At 38.1% G+C, this 15288-nt stretch overlaps 1 protein-coding gene across 3 annotated transcripts in view; it reads right to left on the reverse strand.

Annotated features, from left to right (window-relative positions):
• The window catches only part of PTN (pleiotrophin), a 75503-nt gene that overhangs the window by 25032 nt on the left and 35183 nt on the right, over positions 1-15288 (reverse strand). Inside the window, exons 1-2 of one of the 3 annotated variants that reach the window (XM_033057931.2) lie at positions 9167-9172; positions 3266-3268 (exon numbers count right to left, since the gene is read on the reverse strand). The exons of the other annotated variants lie outside the window; for them this stretch is intronic. The gene's annotated coding sequence lies outside the window, so the exon portion shown is untranslated. Of the gene's footprint in view, positions 1-3265; positions 3269-9166; positions 9173-15288 lie in introns of those variants that run through there. 3 annotated transcript variants of the gene reach the window in all.

Consider the following 15288-nt stretch of genomic DNA (forward strand, 5'->3'; position numbering starts at 1 on the left):
CATCTCTTTTATGAGGAAAGGTTGAGAGAATTGCATTTGTGCAGCCTGAAAAAGAGAAGGCTTGGGGTGACCTAATTGCAGCCTTCCGGTGACTGAAGGGAGCTCCTGAGAAAGATGAAGAGAGACTTTTTATAAGACCATGTAATGACAGAACAAAGAGGAATTATAGTAATTTCACTATTATAAACCGCACCTGATTATAAGCCGCACTTCCGGGTTCGGACCAAAATTTTAGTCAAAACGGTGCAGCTTATAATCGTGAAATTACTGTAATTCGATTTTAGAGTAGGGTAGATAAGATATTAAGAAAAAATTCTTTACTGTGACTGTGGTGAGACAGTGGAACAGGTTACCCAAGGATGTTGCCTCATCCCTCAGTGTCCAAGGCTAGGCTGGATGGAGTGGTGAGCAACTGGTCTAGCAAAAAAGTGTCCCTGCCCATGGCAGGGCATTGGCATTAAATGATCCTCAAGGTCTCTTCCAATACAAACCATATGTGATTCAAACACAGTTGTCATACTGAGTAAAAATCAATCTCCACACTCAGTCCCTTGTCCGCTTCCTTTCGGGGAGCTTCCCCACCACTAACACTGCACATCCCCTAACACGCCCTTTTCACTATAAATTGTCTTCTCACTTCATCTCTTTCAATCAGCTTTTCAGAATCCTCTGTTGATGGGAGACAGTTAATTGATTTCATGGAAGAACACAGAGTAGGATGTTACAGTTGTTTTAGTTGTTTCTGTCGTTGCATTGGTTGGGCCGGGGGGTGGTGGGGTCACACATATTCCAGAGGCTCCCCAGTCACTGGGAGTCATGGATAACTGTTACTAGGGAAGCTGCCTCATATTAAATTGAAAGGGATTCAAATTTAAATGACTGACCTTCTCTTCAGTAAAACAGATGGGGAAAATAGTTAGGCTTTGGAGTCTGAAACATTCCAGAAGCCCTATAAACAAAACCACACAGAGCCTTAATATAGCATGCTTTCCTAAGACTCAAGATTCTCCTACAGCCCAAACACTTGCCAAATGTCTAGTGCAAACACTGAACCTGCAGAGACACGGGTATTTCGTCCCTGCAGAGACACAGGCTGCTTCCTGAAGTGCTTTTCCTATACCTACAAGTGAAAAACCATGTTGCACAAATAGAGACCTTGCCTCACACCACACCAACACTTCAAATATAACGTAACCAGTATGACCACAGAAAACCATTTAACTGTTTTGCACACAATAAACAGACAAGGTGGATGCTCTCACAAAATTACAAACAGCCCATATGTAGTATTCACAAAATAGTAGGTATTTTTTTCAAAAGGCCAGAAATGCCATCTACCAGCAAGTATATGAGTCCAATCTTCAGTTTTTCTTGGGAATATTTTAGTTGGCTGTTAAAAGATAGATTAAGACAAAAAACTCACCAGACCAGACTTCTTTCTGCGAACAATATATTCTACTGAAAATAACTCTGTCTTTTTTGGTTTACTTTTTCAAAATTCAAAGGTGACAGTCTGTCTTTTTATTAGATTCTTTGATTTAAAGAACAGCCAGAACTGCTAATACCAATGAAATAAAAAGTGTTACACTGCATACAGAGTGGACTCCTCCAGGATATTTTGATTTTTGTAATGACCCTTATGGCTACACCAACCGCAACAGGTAAATTGTGTGCCATGAGAGGAAAGCATCTCTAAAATCCTGGATGACTGCCTTTAAACAGAGCAAGGAGGCAGCATTTAAACAAATTACGGGTATTTTCAACCATGGAAAGACAAAGATAAAAGTGAAAGAAAGAAAAGAGATTTTTGAGGATTGGGCTGCTACAGGAAACTTCAGAAGAGAGAAAAGGTAAAGAGAGAGAAAGAGTTTAGAACAGTTTAAATGGGAATTGGGACAACATGAGGAAAAGAGAGTGAGTAATCACAAAAAGGGCACCAAAGCAGGAATGAGAGAAAAGTGGTTAATGATGGTTGAACACTAAAACAGAGAGTGTTAAAAAAAGCATGAAGTGCATAATGAAGGGAGAATTGAAGATCAGTTGAGATACACCATAGCAAGTGGCTTCTTGCAGCAAGAATAAGGCATAGGAATTACTCCAGTGTTACAGTTGATTTCACAGTCAATCTGTGCTTGAGAGTAAAAAATGAAAGGAAAATTAAAAATGGCAGACAGAATGAATGACTTCATCAACCATCCATCCATGGTTTCAATTACATGTTGAGCCTCAGAAAGAGAATCAGGCAGAAATCAATCCATGGCTGCAGTTTAAGGGACCTTTTGAGCAGAGCTTGAGCCTCCCACTCTAAATCTCACACTACCTCCAACCCAATCCATTTTACAGTCCCACTCAAGTAGGCAGCCCAAGGCAGCACAGGTATTTCTACGCTGTTCCTCCTAGACCTCTGGATCTCTGTTAGTGCAAGTCAAGCTTGCCAGAGTGACTCTATCTGCACTCACACAGTTAACTCACACCCAGGCACTCCTAAATCTGAACAAGTCTTTCCCAAACACAAGCTTTCAGAACAAAGCAGGCAGTTTTGGATGAAGCTCTATTGGTGAGCACGTGTTTATTTTTCCTGGCCTCATGGAAGTTGGCATATGCAACACATCCCAGGATCACATATGCCCTTTACAGGTGGCTTTTTTTGCTGTTAATAACTTCTATGCACAAGACCTTCCCTTCATCTGTTCTTTTCAAAGCAACTGGCAAGGTCCCAGTTACAGAAGCAAGTATTTCATTATTAGTCCATATGAGTGCAACCTAGACTCTGAGCTATCAGGTCTTCTCACGTTATTGTAACAACCTGCCCAGATCCTCCAGCTGTTCCATCTCAATGTGCCAAACACTAGCTGTGTTGATGATGCTGTTAAGCTGCATGTAAAGCAATAATGAAGGTGTTGCCATTGGTAATGATGGGCCACAGGCTTTGTAGTGTGTTTGCCAGGGCTCTGCACTGAGACTTGTTGAGGTTTGCCCTTTCTGAGAATTCCTTGGCCTGTCCACAGCTTTGCCATACTTGCTTTAGCTGCAACAGCATTTTTTCTAATTGACTAACCAGCTGCGGCTGATTTGATTTACTTTTCTTTGTCACTGTATGGAGCCATACAGGTTTTATGACTCTATTATGATAATATCTTATGAAGAAGGGCAGGGCTATTATGTTAGCAAAGGCCTTGAGAAGTGGAGAGACAGGATACAGTGCAGAGGAGAACAGACATGGAAGATATGAGATGAGGCACCAGCTTGACAGAGACACAAACACTTGCTATAAACAACTGTTTCACAGTCAGATAAAGAAGCTCAGACATGGACCTGGATAAAACTGGATACAGGGGTAAGAAAGAGAAAACAGAAATAGTTTCCAATATACCTAGAATGTGTAATCTCTAGGAAGTTTGGATATAACAAAACTGCAGACCAAAAAAGAGAGAGAAAGGCATGAAAGCTTCTAGCAAACATTAAAAAAAACCCAAACCAAAACCAGGCCAGTGTAACCATCCCCACCACCCACACAATGAAATCACCGACCTGAGGGCTAAGAAGAGCTGGGGAAGGGTCAGCATAACATCAGGAAAAGTATTTGAATCTGAGTGTATGTGTAACAATTTTAACTGTGGTGGTGGTGGCATTGTTGTTAACATTATTATAACACATGCATAGATATAATCTTTTTCTGCAATAATTACATGCACACTAATATCAATCCTTGGATTAGACCATTAAGATTTAAATTATACTAGAAATAAATCTTTGGCCTAATATAACTATATTTGAAAAAAAAGGCGTAGTTCCTCTTCTGCAGTGAACAATATTTTGAGCTATGGCTCCCAGCTTCACACACTATTATTTTCATCCCATGGTCATAAATAAAAATACATTCCAGGTGCAGATTTGCAGATTTAAGAAGTTCCTTCAATCCATTATTTTTCTTCAAAACACTGCTCATTTTGAGTCCTCTTTAAGCTCCCTGTCCATATTAGAACCAACTTTTGCATTAATCCTTCATTTTTCCTGCTTGAATGAATAATTTCTCATCAAGTCCCACAACAAATACTTTAATAAATTACAGTTTGATTAGTACCAGATTAGTCACATCTACAAAATCAGTTTTTAAATAAGCTAGATCAGAACATCAGTCTCCTTTCAGTAAACACATGCTGTGTTTAATGAAACTTAATATTTAATTCCACTTCTTAAATTATTCTCTTATTCAAAATGTGCTCTACTTTGCAGTCCATCAAGGGCAGATTAATATGCCTACAGCTACCTGGATCTACTTCTTTCCCTCTTCTTAAATGTTTTTTTTTTCTAAACTCCAGTTGTACAACTGCAGGAAATAAAATTTGGTCCATGGTTTAATGGTCTTAATCAGTCTGGAATATCACATGCTATTTTTACAGTGGTCAGAGATGGAAACACAAACTTTCTCTGTGGAAGAGAAATTAAGAGCAGTTGGCTCTTGGGAGTTTTACTTCAGAAACACTTGAAGAATCTTTTGCTTCTCCAGGTCTTTATCTCATTCACCCCCTGGTGCTTGGCCCTATGTCCTACCTTATCTCCCATTCAGATCTGAGGCAAATGCTAACGTGCTTCTGGAGCCAGACCTTTATGAGCCATAATCTTCCAGCTCTAATGTGTTCCCTCTTCCTTCACACACATATACATTTCCTTTTTTGGCTTTATTTGCACTACTAGGGAAATAAAATTTAAAAGCTAGATTTGCTCTTCATTTCCCTTGCAAGATTTATGCCAGCTTAGTTTTGTGAGTCTCAGCAGTCTTCCACTTCTGGACTTTTAGGACATTACTTTATAGGATGATCACTACCATTTTTTTAAAATTTCTACAAGCTCATAATAGCACTTCAGCGGCTGTTAGATATGGATATATATATAGATAGATATAGATGATATAGATATGCAGCTTTTTTCCCTCTTTTTCCTGAGGAAACAATTTTCATTTTTTCTACTATAGTAATACAAATAAATTTGAATCAGTCCTTCATTAAAAATCTTGCACCAGTGCAACACAATTCACCAGTTTGCTTAATTTCACATAAGTCAACTTTTAAAATTTAAAATTTAGATGAATGTTCATACTCCTATAAAACAAAGCAAAACAGCCTGCTAACACTAGATACAAATGATTATTTTTAGGGATAAACTTTAAGATGAGATACAAGGTCATACTGAATTTAATTCTAACGTATTTCAACTTTTTTATACTCCTGCAGTAGGTAGTGAAGAAATCACATCAACAATGCTTAACCCCTAATATTCTTAGTGTAATTTACCTTCTAAGTTAAGTTTTGAAAGATGAACCCTTCTGTAATGAAATATATCTTTCTATTTTACCCATGCATAATAACACCAGGGCTTCTAACTAAAGTTATCCACATCTAACTTTGGGATGACACAAAGCTAGCAGATGTTTTTCCATATTCCTCCAAGGTAAGATTCGCACGTTTCAAAACTGTTTTATTCATCCCAGAATCACAGAATGTGCTGAGTTGGAACAGACTCATCAGAATCATCGATTCCACCTCCTGGCCCTGCACTGGAGACCCCAGGAACAGCACCACATGCCTGAGAGCATTGTACAAACACAGGCTTGGTGCTGGTACCACTTCCCTGGAGAACCTGTTCAGTGCTCAACCACCTTCTAGAGGAAAAACTTCTTCCTGATTACCCAGCCTAAACCTCTTCCAACCAACTTCAGGCTCTTTTGACTATTTCTGTCCCTGATCATGAGAGTGAAGAGAAGTGGTACGTGCCCCTCCGCTTCTCCTCATTGAAGACCACATCGAGATCTCCCCTCAGTTTCTTCTCCGGGTTGAACAAAACAAGTATAACAATAGCTTTTATTTATTCATCTATTGCATATTGTTCATTTCCAGCTATATTTCCAGTTGTGGTTTCTTTATTTTCTGAACCTTTTCTGGGCCTTCAAGTTCCATTACCATCTTTACAGAGTGTGTGGGGGCTAACTCCACAATTTTCATTTTCAAGTACTGCACCTCTGTCCAGCTTCTCCAATTAATTTCCCAGGCCTGTTAGGATGGATGAAAGTTTGACAAGAAAGTCTCACAGATATGTATGCATAGCAGGAAGTTCTTTGAATGTAGAATCTGAAGAAGGGACAGAAATGAAGGCAAGTTTTGATATAGAAGAAAAGAATTGCTGAGCCAGTCTTACTGGATAACTGGATAAGAAGGCAAAACTAACTATGTTAGTTAGGAGTTTTTATGCCTCAGAGCAAAGGATAAACCCACCTCAAGCAGATGTTTTTACCATGCAAAAGGATTCCACAGTCAAACAAGACTGCCGATGTTGCAAGTAGAAAAAAGATCTCCGAATTTACCACTGCAAGAAAACTGAAAAACAACTTCTAGCTTAAACTGTAACAAACTATTTGTGATTGGAAAATAGTAACACGAATATGATAATTTTAGTAGTTATGGGAGGCTATAGGTAATAGTAAAGGTATTGATTAGTTATTATGTATTAAGATGCTCAGCAAAGAAAATTATATAGTACATTGTAACCATAACTAGAGACAGCTTCAGACAAGCCTACACTTACGGCTGACGGGTGTAGACTAGGCTCTTTCACTCACGACCCATGAATTCCTGTATCTTTAAAACAGCGTTTTAAAGAGCCATCTGAAGTTCCTCATCTCTACAGCTCTTACAGCCACCCACACCTGATATTTCTCTCTATTCTCACCCAAATGTGTTTCAGGTTCCAACTTCTCTTCAACTGCTTTCCATTCTGACTATTATGGTTTGCAATCTAATTTAGTTCTTTGTCTTGTCTACCCTGCCACTGTAGTGTCATTCCTTTATACGATGCAAAATCTTTATTCATCATACTTTTCCTTTCCTGAATACAAAAAGTAGACATAGACATCACATGCATTTCTCTGTATACTTTCTCAAGGGTAAAGCTCACCAAAATCTTCTCAGAGCACAGAATCTCGAGTCTCCATCATTTTATCCCACATTCAAAGAAATGCTGTGTTCATTTAAAACTATTACTACAGCCTTAGTGGTCTAAACCCAAGACTGAGACAAGATGTAAAGAAACAAAGAACATTTAATTATAATAACTGACTATTCAGTCAAATGGGGTCTCTCTGGCTGAAAAACCACATCTTAATCTCATTTATAACAATAGCAATCTCTCAGAATGATTTTGTTAAAGAAAACCTCCTAGGATAGTGTTGAAACACTGAGTTTTACTTCTTTGAGCAAATTAATTAATGAAATTATATTTTATGCTTGAGTGGGTAAGGGTGACTGGGTTGGTCAGTGTATCAAAAACTTCCCCACATTAATTCAGACACCTGCAGCCACTGCCAAAAGAAAAACCTATGTACTCATTTTTCATGCTTCTGTGACCTTTCTGAGAGGTCCTGGTTTCCTCTTGACCCATAATAATGAAATTTTGGCAGCTCCATCACTAACACCAAACACTGGATGCCAGTACTCTAGACCTGTGTGCTAACAAGACAGTTCAAAGCCATACAGGAAACTGAAAACAAGTTCCGTGCATTTAATCCCTGGAGCAGAACCAACATCCCAAAAACAACCTCCAGGTCCCCATTTTGAAACATACAACCCATTGCAGCTGACTGGTCGTTCTACCTGGCAAAATGATAAGAGGATCAGGGATTTTCAACTAGCAGCCACTTTTCAGCTTTTCTTTTTTCCTTCCTCTGCCTTGCTTCCATTTGGGGGTAGAGAGAGGGACCACCACACATGGAAGCAGCTCCAGCAATGCTCTCCCTCTACGCAGGAGGGGAAAAACTGGCAAGCAGCAGCTGGCAGGGAAGAGGCAATCACTTCAAGGTGAGCCAGTACTGAAAGGAGTTGGGTAAGCAGCAATTTATTGTGCACTATAGTGGTAAATTTGAAAAACATAAAATTGTGTATAACTATATGTTTGTGGCTACAGATCAGCCCAGGGTGAAGTGAGAAAGCCCTAGAAGGATGAAATTATATTTGGCAAATTTTATTTTTTTAAACTAGCATTTACACTCTGCTACAGCACAGGACACCATAAGAAAAAGAGAGAATTAAACAGTTAGCTAAAAAGTAAAAAAATCATAGCATGACCCTTCTGACAAGCCCAATTCAAACACTTAATTTCAAAAACTGCAGCCCAGGGACAACCTTTTTCAACATGTAGGCAATTCTATGTTCTCTTTTCAACATGGACATTATTAAGGGCCAGAAAAATGAGCAATGAGGTCAGCAAACAATGCCAATGCCATAAAAAGTAGGGAACCAAGAGTTACACGCCTGAAGAAAATTAATAACATGCAAAAAAAAACAAACAAAGAAAAAACAAGGACCTATTAACACATCTCATCCAGCTTGGTTCAAGTAAATAAACTAATTAGCTCAGTTGTAGCTAACAGTTCCCCCAGTCTTTGATATTTGCTTAGCTGATTGCATGTTTGTTCCTCACATGAGGCTAAGGCAAATATATATATTGTGGATATTTTATGTTTCTAGTTCCCCAGACACAAATGAATAGTTCAAGTCGATAACAGATACCTCTAAGTACATAAATTCTACCTTTAAATGTTATGCATAATTTAGACTGGTGTAAGTCTCAAGAAAATGGAAAATAAATACGGATGGAACATTTCTTTCATTTTTCCAAAATGTTCCATGGGAGAACATTGGTTTCCACAGGACAATAAATCTTTGAAAGCAGTCTTATGAGTTAGAAGAAATTTATGCATGTTTTTGTAAGCTCACTACTATACAACTGCATCCCCTTCCATTAAAAAAAAATTACACAAGTTATACAGAAGATCCTATTGCTTCTCACAGGCAGACTCTACAGACAGTTCTGCAGCATAATATCCAAACTAGAAATCTGAACCTCCATTTGAACTTCTCATTAACCAACTCTCTCTCTCATATCTATGTGCAATTCCTTTATTGCAAGTTTTTAGGCAAAATTTTGCCAAACCAGACCACTATAATCTTTTATCTGATCAAAGAAGAATGAATCAGTTATAAAAGGTATAATTTTCAGGTCAAAATTTATCATTCATGCAGTATGGTTGTGAACCAGACATAATGGTAGTAAATAGTTCCTTCCTCAAAGTAAAAGTGTAGTAACTGGAAACATAGTGCTAAACAAACACAACGGGCAGCATTGATGGTTAAAAGGCCAAATAATTAAAAATCTGGAGTGAAAATGGTCAAAACTTTCAAGGGGATTAAAAATGCTATTCTTCTCTCTTTCCACAGCTGGAACATGAAATTTTTAAAAACTGATTTCATATTACAGAAAGCCTAGGGAATACATCTAATATTTCTAAACAGTAATAATTGAGAAGGAGAAAATACCCAACCAAAAACCTAGCAACAACAAAAAAACCCCATTCAGTATTATAAACCGATGTTAAGAAACCAGCTATGCCTATAAGGGATGAGAAAACATGCCGTGTTTTCAAAAAAACTATTACTTTTCTTTAATGTAAAAGGGATGGTTGCTATTTTTTCTGTTGTTCCCCAGTGAGATAATTTTCTTAGCCCTAGACTGCAAAAATTGTCTTAGAAATGGGATTTTTGAAATGAACATTGCTGTTCAAATCAGTTTCCTCTCATTCCCCAAGCTCTTATTTTGTTGCTCTCTACAACACACATTTCTTTCCTCTCTTTCGCCCTTTGTGGGTCTGAGCAAGTCTGGGCTCTGAACTGATAACTAATGCAGTTCTGCAACTGCCTCTTCTATTGACCTTCTCCAGCTGAGAGCTGGAGAAAGAAAACAAAAACCCAAACCAACTCCTATTTTCAGTTCATTCACCTATATTTCCAGATCTTAACTGAAAAAGACATTTTAAGCCACTTGTTGCTGCAATTTTTTCCCCTCCTTGCTCTTCCCACAACAATCACAGATGCTGTCTCAGTATCAACAAAATCACAGTGGGCTTTGACTTTCATTTCTCCAGGACTAAAGAATAGATATTCCTATCTCTCTCTGTTCCCTTTCAACTTTGCCCCCGCCACGATGCAAAAGATATAATTACTTGATGACAGCAGAGGGAAAACAGGCTTTTAGTAGTTATTCTTTCTACCTCTTTCACACCTCAAATTACCTGTGGTTTTGCTTTACCTAATGATCTTCTGGTTGCCTGAGACTGTAAAAACACAAATAATTTTTTCATGGTTTTTCAAAATCTCTGATAAATGACCTGATCCCAACTACTCCACTACCATGACACTCCAAGACCAGAAAAAGGCAAATGAATACCATTACAGAGAGCCTTCTGATATAAAGAATATTGCTAACACCTAATGTGTTTTCATCTACCAGAGATTAATTTGGATACCTTCTGAAAAATGTTAGAGTAAGGAGCGGTGTATTCCCACCCACTTGCTGAACAGAATGCAGAAAAGTCTCTCGTTTTCCCATCTATCAAGGAGAAAGTTTTCTTTACTCATATAAATCCATTTATTGAACCAGAGCAAGCTTATGAAGCCCCAATTTCCTGCCCATTGCAGTTGCAGCAATGTCCTATGGGTATCACAGTCAGGAAGTTAAAAAAACAAAGGAGCAATCAAGGAGTAATTTTTTGTAACTGGGTCCAGAGCCAAATATTATTATTAATACTAATTATTACTAATACTGTTAGGACACAAACTGTGTGCAGATATACTTTGATGTCACCACAGCCCCAGTGGTCACACCACCATGGTGAATGAATCATGGTGTGAGAGCTGTTTAAGCTGTGACATGATTTGCATAATGAACAGCTGTACTGTACATGCCAAACAGATGCCTCCACTGCATTTTCATTTTCATTTTATCCCTCTGCCCCAATAAAGACATTTTCAGCTCAATGGCAGTAGGCAAATCACAGCATCTGTCACTATCTTCACTCCTACATCTACAGAACAGGGATGATAGCACTCGCCTCCCTTAAAAGAGCACTGAGAAATCCATAATAAAAATGATTATGTGAAGAGGGGATAATTTATTAGCCAACATCAGCTGCAGTTTGCTCTATTTTCCTGCATCCCATGCCTGGTTCCAGGTTTTGAGCAGGGTAGCCAGACTCCCTCAAGCAGAGGAGAGCAGCAGGAACACTGAAACTCCCATTGGCTCAGCATGTTGATAAAGGAAAGCTGCCAGACTCAGCAGAACCCCCTTATCTTTGATAAGTACCTTTCCTCAGAGGTAAACAAATTTTGGCAAATATTTGAGTTTTGATTTGCCTGACATGGCTGCCAGGTTGCAGAATTTTTACTGTTGGGTTTTTTTTAACTTCAAATCAGACTCTGGGAAGTATTCCATACTCATAAAGAAAATAACCCATTTTATTTATTTTATTAATTATGACTCTGTCTCCTTTGCTGTTTTTCCCTTCAGATGACATTCCACAATATGCAGTACTGTCAGAAAACTATCTAACCTGAAAGCACAGAGCCTCTCACCAATGCCCTCTATTAACCTTTCCAAGGGACTCCATCTATAATTTTTTTTTTTTTTCAGATAAATTGTCTCTGCTTCAAGTGGCAAACATCAGGGCATTGGGATATCTATGCAAAAATGAATTAGGAAAAAATTAAATAAACTGAAAAAAAGGCTATGTGAAATGAAATCTGTGTTTCAGCCTTGTTGTGACACAGGGCTAGAATGTGTTTTTAATCCTTCTCTTTCAAAAACAGTGAGAAGAGAGCAGCAGTGTGACATGTTATCTCATCTTTGCCAGTCAGCAAATAGCATCTCCAAGGCACATATGCCCTCCAGTGTGACACCAGTCAGCAAGGAAAGCCAAGAGCCCAGACCTCCTGTTCTGCAACTGATTTATAGAAACACAGAATAGTTTAAGTTGTAAAATACCTTTAAGATCATCAACTTCAACCATCAACCTAGACTGCCAAGACCACCATTAACCCATGTCTCTCATCTTCACGTTACAGGGACGGTGACTCTATCACTTCCCTGGGCAGTCTGTTCCAGAGCTTGAAAGCGCCTTCAGTGAAGAAATATTTCATAATATTCAATCAAAACCTCTCCAGGTGCAATTATTTTAAAAATGTATGTGACAGAGAGCACTTTAGGAAAACATCCTAGACAGAAAATCTGGCTTTCAAGTATGTCCGAGAAGACAGAGATGTCCCTGTCCAGTCTCTTACCTTATTCCAATAAGTTTCATTTTTCTATACAAGATAAAAAATGTCAAATGAAACTCTATCATTTCAAATGATGGAGGATGAAGTTCTACAGCATGCAACACACCTAAGGTGAGACTTCAGTGCAGCCTTTTTGGCTTTTGGACAGTTGAGCTGTTTTGTTATTTTCCATGAAAAGATTTCCATCTTGGAAGTCAATACAGACTTGCGGTAAAATTTTGGTAGCTACAGAGTAAGGCTGCAGGCTGCATTACTATTGAAAGGACACTGCCTCAGCTACATTCCAGCCAAGCAACAGGTCAAAATACTTTCAATTCTTTAAAAGTCTGTTTTCATCTATCCAAGTAGGGTGGGAATGTGTCCTCATGACTGATTAGTCTTCTCTGTTTTCATGTTTATCTGTTAGAAAGTTGTGGAAAAATTAAGAAGGAAAAATTCTTGTCATTTAATATCCCTGCTCTAAACTGAGGGTCACCATTTCACTCTGTCCCTTCAATTATCCTTCCAAGTCTCACATTCTCCAGTCACAGATAATGCTCCCTTCTTCTTTGTCCCTTTATCCTTGTACACACATTTTTAAAGAGAATGTCCTTATCAGTTCTTCTACACCTTATGGATGCTGCAGGTTGCAAAGTTCTCTCTAGAGAGCTAATAAAGACTAATAAAACAATTCTTTTTAAACAAATAAAATAAAAGTCCTGTCTGTATACTGGAAGGTAGCATTCATCAAACCACTAGAAAGTGAGGGCTCCTAAGGGAAGTTATGTTCTTCCAAAACCAGACACATATTCTAGTCCATCTATGACACTAAGAATAATTTCTAGCATTGGGAGAGCATAAAACACCACCACAAGGAGAAAAATTGGAAGTTATTTATGCTAATAAATCTTCTTTGATGGGAAGATCATACACAACAACAATGAGAAAACTGAAATTTCATTGAGCAATGCTAATGCAAAATTTGCAATGCAAAGGTGAAACTCTTTTTAAAATGTGGGCAGGCAAATAAATACACATTTTACAATGTTCCCATTGTCTTCATTTTGCATCTCCCACAGATCTCGGTATTCAATGTGCAAGTAGGAGCCAGAAAATCCCAGGGAGACAACTGCAGATTTTGGCAGCTAACAGGGGGAGAAACAGACCCATTGTTACCCTGAGACTCCAAACAGGAGAACTAGATACTCAAAAAAGAAAGAGAAAAGCATTAAATAATGACATTTAGGACCACTATATTTGGTGGAGAGAGTTAATAGCAAGCTGAGAATAACAAAATGACCCAAGAACTGCTTTGCAGTTTACTCAATATTCACATAAATAAAAATGTAATGGGTCACATGTTGAAAGCTTTGTACAGAGTTGTCTTTCCAAACCATAATGGCTAAAGAGATATTTTAGTTAGCTTTTGGGTTGGTTTTTTTGGGTTTGGTTTTTTTTTGGTTTTTTTTGGGTTTTTTTTGGTTGCTTGGGTTTTTTTGTTTGGTTGGTGTTTTTTCACTAATGATATAGTATATCATCACAGTATTACAAAATCATCCAGGAGATAGCAGAAAGATAAGATTGCATTTAGGAAGGAAGAAGTTGGCATTTTTAACCTCCAAAGGGAGGCAATAGCCTAGAGGATGTTGGAATATTGCTGGAAGGAATGTTTCATTCAAATTGGGTTCTTATTAACATATAAATAAGGTAATTTTTAAAAGTTGCATCTATGCCACATATCCAAATGGAGTAATAACTACAAATAAAAAAAAGGAAAAAATGCAGTCTGAGAACAGCTCAGATTTTTTGATGATCTACTGATTGATTTTTTCCCAGATAATATAATTTTCACATCTTTCCAAACTAGACTGGTTTTCAGCAACCAGGCTCTTAATGAAGCTCTTTGAGCCTCTGGCACTTCGAAAAATCAGTCACACAAACTTAGTGCTAATTTGCTAGCAGAAAATAAAAGAAAGAAAAATCATTTATGGTTATGCTTACTTAAAAACAAAATTTTAAATCTTGGGATATCTCTCTTCTATAATTGATAGCTTATGTTTTGATTACTGTTTCCTGCTCCTCAAAATAGCCCTAGCTACAGCTCAGATTTTTCAGGAAGGCACCTCAATCACCCATACAGAGAACTTGTTATATAGTACAGATATTTCTGATAGCCTCCAAGACAGTTTCCTGGAAGGTGAGATTATTATGCCCTAGGGAATACTGAAGTATTTTATACCATGTGCTTAGCTCGTACAGCAGAAATGGGAAACTACCACTATAAAGTGCCTCATAGGACAATATTTATGGCATTCAGATATGCCAGTTTTGGGCTGAAAAGTAAAATCTTTCCCAGCACAACAGAGAGGTAATGTGAATCAGGACTCCTGCACTAAATATCATATTCAAAAGACTGCTAGAAAAGGGCAAGGCAGTACAATAGAGAGCAACCTCTCTTCTTCCTTATGTGAACAGCAGTTATTCCATAAACTTTTAAACTTAACCTGCAGTTATGTGTAGCTACACTGTGTAACTGCATTTCTCAGTGAATAAAATACTGTCAAGTGTTATTCAACAGAATTTTCTTGAGAATGTATCTCCCAGCAGAGTTGCAGAACAGTCCTGTTTGTCATGAGTGAAAGAAACTGCTTGTAAGCACTTCAACAATCATAAAGGCAGGATTTTTAGAAAAAAGTTTCCAATTTTTCTGCTGTCTGCACGATGCATGCAGGGATACTTGAGAGATTCAAGTAATAATACTCCACAGCCAAATCCATGTTTTTCTGACCATGTTCCTAAAGTTGAAACCCAGGTGATCTCTAGAGCCTCCTGATGAATGGAGCTCTAGGGATCACGCAGTTTACACCATTTGGGATGTACATTTTTTCCCTTCTTCATGCAAACTACCACTTCTCTTCATCCCAGTCTTCTGCACTGCTAATACGTGCAGAAATTCAGTACTGTATTTTCCCATATGAAGAACTTGGCAAGGAAAGACAGCGTGCTCTTGGCAGAAGTTTATCCTGGGATTATGCCAATAAACAATCATTTTCTGGTTGCCACAAGCATCCCATTATTTTGGTTTAGCTATTCAGTCCACTCCAGTTCAGCTCTGTTAGTGCTTCCTTAATAAACCCTTATTATCAGG

Source organism: Catharus ustulatus, chromosome 4, assembly GCF_009819885.2.
Source record: "Catharus ustulatus isolate bCatUst1 chromosome 4, bCatUst1.pri.v2, whole genome shotgun sequence".
In the NCBI taxonomy this organism is placed as follows: domain Eukaryota; kingdom Metazoa; phylum Chordata; class Aves; order Passeriformes; family Turdidae; genus Catharus; species Catharus ustulatus.